This window comes from Hemiscyllium ocellatum, chromosome 27 (genome assembly GCF_020745735.1).
Source record: "Hemiscyllium ocellatum isolate sHemOce1 chromosome 27, sHemOce1.pat.X.cur, whole genome shotgun sequence".
Classification (NCBI taxonomy): domain Eukaryota; kingdom Metazoa; phylum Chordata; class Chondrichthyes; order Orectolobiformes; family Hemiscylliidae; genus Hemiscyllium; species Hemiscyllium ocellatum.
In genome coordinates this window covers 10,855,865-10,860,316 of record NC_083427.1, presented here as the reverse complement: position 1 = coordinate 10,860,316, position 4,452 = coordinate 10,855,865, and positions in this window count along the sequence as shown.

Sequence of the window (4,452 nt, the reverse complement as noted above, 5' to 3'; positions counted from 1 at the left end):
ACGGATGGTCGTGTTTGACAAATTCAATGGAGTTCTTCGAGAATGTGACAAGCACGGTGGATGGAGGGGAAGAGGTGGATGTTGTATACTAGGATTTCCAGATGGCGTTCGGGAAGGTGCTGCATAAAAGAATCATCTATAAGATAAGAACGCATGGAGTTGTAGGGAATGTACTAGCATGGATAGAGGACCGATTAATGAATAGAAAGCAGAGAGTGGGGATAAACGGATCTTTCTCTGGTAGGAGATCAGTGGTGACCAGGGTGCAACAGGGGTCAGTGTTGGCCCAGCAACTGTTCATGCTGTGTATAAATAATTTGGAAGAGGAAACTGAGTATAGCCTGTCCAGGTTTGCCGGTGACACTGAGTGGAGTGGAAAGACAAACTGCGTAGAGAGACTTTGAGAGTTTAAGGGAGTGTGTAAGGGTCTGGCAGATGTAATTAAACAGTCGGTAAATGGGAGAATGTCCGCTTTGGAAATAAAAATGGTAGGTCAGAATGCTATTTAAATGGTGAAAGGTAACTGCATGCTGTTGTACAGAGTGACTTGGGAGTGGGTTATACCTGATTGCTAAAAGTTGATTTGCAGTTGCAACAAGTAATCAGGAAGACAAACGGGATATTGGTTTTTACTGTTAAAGGGATTGAATTTAAGAGCAGGAGGATCTGCTGCAATTGCTCATGGTGATGGCATGGCCGCACTTGGTGTTTTGTGCGCATTTCTTGGGTTCTTTACTTGAGGAAAAATATGTTGGCTTCTGTTTAAGAAATGTAGGCACGACAAGCCAGGGAACCATAGACCAGTGAGCCTGACGTCAGTGGTGGGCAAGCTGTTGGAGGGAATCCTGAGGGACAAGATGTGCATATATTTGGAAAGGCAAGGACTAATTAGGGTGGTCAAGATGGTTTTGTGCGTGGGAAAGCATGGCCAACAAACTTGATTTTGTTTTTTGAAGAAATAACAGATGATTGATAAGGACAGAGCAGTCGATGTGATCTATATGAACTTCAGTAACGCGTTCGACAAAGGTAGAAGGCAGAGGATGGTGGTGGAAGGTTGTTTTTCAGAGTGGAGGCCTGTGACCAGTGGAGTGCCACAAGAATCCGTGCTTGGTCCACTACTTTTCATTATTTACGTAAATGATTTGGATGTGAGCATAAGAGGAATAAGTAGGATGATTGCAGATAACATCAAAATTGGAGGTGTTAGCGAAGAAGTTTACGTCAAATTACAACAGGATCCTGATCGGGTTGGCCAATGGGCTAAGATGTGGCAGATGGAGTTTTTGTTAGACAAATTTGAGGTGCTGAACTTTGGGAAAGCAAATATTAGCAGGGCTTATACACTTCGTGGTAAGGTCCTAGGGAGTGTTGCTGAACAAATAAACATTGGACTGGAGGTTCATAGCTCCTTGAAAGTGCCGTCGCAGGTAGATAGGATAGTGAAGAAGGCGTTTGTTCTGCTTTTCTTTATTGGTCAGAGAATTGAGTACAGGAGTTGGGAGGTCATGTTGCGGCTGTACAGGACATTGGTGAGGCCACATTTGGGATTTTGCATGCAATTATGCTCTCTTTCCTATCGGAACGATGTTGTGAAACTTGAAATATTTGCAAGTATGTTGCCAGGGTTGCAGAATGTGAGGTATAGTGAGAAGTTGAATACGCTGGGACTGTTTTCCCTGGAGTGTCGGAGGATAATGGGTAACCTTGTAGAGGGGAATGGTTTGGATAAATTGAACTGGAGGGCAGAGGTTTAGGGTGAGAGCGAATAGGTACAAAAGAAAGCCAAGGAGCAATTTAATCACGCCGAGGGTGATACGTCTATGGAATGAGCAGCCAGAAGAAGTGGTGGAGGCTTGTACAATTGCACCACTTAAACAGCATCTGGATTGGTATATGAAAAGGAAGGGTTTGGAGGGTTATTGGCCAGGTACGGGCAGGTAGGACTAGATTGGGTTGGGATATCTGGTCAGCATGGACAAGTTGGACCGAAGGGTCGATTTCCGTGTTGTATATTTCCATGACTCTATTACTCTATGTGTCTGTGAAGGGTTGAGTTGTCTGGGACTGTACTCGCTAAAATGTGGAGGACTGAGAGGTGATCTTATAGAAACGTGTAAAATGATGAAATGGATAGATAAATCAAGGCCGGCAAACTGTTTCCCCAGATGTGTGGAACTAGGACTAGGGAACTTGGACTCAAGATTAGGAGAGTAGATTTAAGACAAAAATGAGGAAGAATAGCATCTTGCAGAAAGTAGTGAATCTGTGGAATTTTCTGCCCAAGGAAGTACTAGAGGCAGCTTCATTGAATATATTCAAGACACAGTTGGATGGAATTTTCATGGTAGGGGAATTAAAGGGTATAAGGATAATGCAGGTAGGAGAACCTGGTATATCGTACAGATCAGCCATGATCTTCATGAATAGCAGAGGAGGCTCAATGGGCAAACTGGCTTACTGCTGTTGTGATGACTATCATTCTATCAAAGTCTGTGACTGTTTGGCATATTCAGTTACGTTGGCTTCTGGGTTCTTGAATATCCACAGTCTATCAATCCCAAACATTTTCATAGAAACTGTTCCATCGCCTCAGATCAGCACTGTATCACTTTCAATACTAGGTGCTTATAGGCCTGAAGGAGCAACACAGCATTGTATTCTGAGCTTCTGAAGAACCGTCGAGATATGTCGTGGTAGGATTTTTGACGGATGTGTTCCGTGGTTGTTCAGATTGTTATGTAAATATAGTGAATGTGGCTGTCTTCATGATTAAAATCAAGTTATAATTTAGTTCACTGAAGAAATCATGATGGTTTTAAAATTTTACCAATTGTAAACTGAACTCATTGGAAAAAGTACTTGCTTTCATGTGTCTTGCAAGACAGTGTCTCATGGGTGTCATGGACGTTGGTACAATCAAGTCCAATATGTCTGCTCTTGACATGAACAAATAATGAGCTTCAACGTTTACCATGATACAGAGTTTGAGAGAAATATTACACAATGTTATCATCCTATATGCTGCTAACTATGAGCAGATCAGATCCCAGAGTGAAATCTTACTTTTGTCGGCAAGGAATATCCCGGTCCATTCACGGTTTCCAGTTGAGGAACATTTGGATTAACTTCCTTGGCACGCAATATTTTACACATTTGCTAATGAAGCCTGTAACTGGACTGGCATAGTTATTTAAGTCAGCCACTATGTTATTGAATATGGGACAGTGTGTCATGGAAGTGGTAATTGGCGTACAAGCAGGTAGGTGCAGAGCAAACTAAGAACTGGAGCAGAAACAGACAGAGATGGTTCCGAATAAATCACGTTTCGAAAAATGGAACTGTGTCAGGCTAAGCTGATGAACTACCATGAAGTTAGCACGAAGGGTAAAGAGGAAAGTATTGGAAAATAAATGTGCCGACATAGGTTCAAAAGGCAGTTGAAGACAATGCAGGACTTCTTTCAAGCCTAAAGAGCATATATGTATAATTCCGTCCATCAAGTAATCCATCATTTGAAATTGTCCAACTCATCAACGTCCGATTACAAATCCAGAAATGTGGGGTGGGTCAGGGGGGCAATGCCCTCTGTTCATTCTTTGTGTGAAGGTTTAAACCGAGGGCACTGGTAATATATATGCCATGGTCAGTAGGTGAACATGCTGGACAATAATGTACAGTTCGCAAGGATTTGACTATCTTCAGATTTTGAACGATTGATTCAATAGTCTCAGCAGATATTCCAGGCCATTCCTTAACTCGACTCTGATTTTCCTTTGGGTTCCAGCATAAATGAATGGATTGATACAGGAAGTCAAGAAGACAAGCATGTATCCGGTTTCTTCAAGAAGGAATGAATCTTCACTTAAATCGGATCCTGAGAATTTAGCAACCTTAACAACTCGGACATAGATTATCGTTATTACAAATAAAAAATATAACCAGACAAAAGTGCCTGAGATGGTGAAAAGTAAAACAATTGATTTTCTTCGCTTTTCCATTTCGGGATCACCATGATTCATCCTGTTGTTGTGGACCCGCAGTCTCCTGCGGGCTCTGTTAGCCAATAGAATGTGGCCTGACGGTCAGAATATTCAGCAGTAAAATCAGAATAAAGGGGAGACAAGGGTTTAAAATATGTCGCATCCAGTCATACACAGCCCAAGCTGGTGAAGTGTAAAATATTAATCTAACACTGCAAAACCAAGGTATAGTGTTAACTATGTACATGGGTTCGTATACAAAATACCCAAAGGCATTTTTTAAACAGGTTAGTGCAGACGCAATTCCGATCACACGCACTGCCACCTTCTCTGTGCAATATTTTGTTTTTACCTTCTGGCAACAAATCGCCACAAATCTATCAAAGGTGAAAGCCACTGTGAACCAGGCAGAGCTGTCAATAGCTGCATAATTAAAGGCCATTCTGAGGCTGCATACTGGGGTGATAAA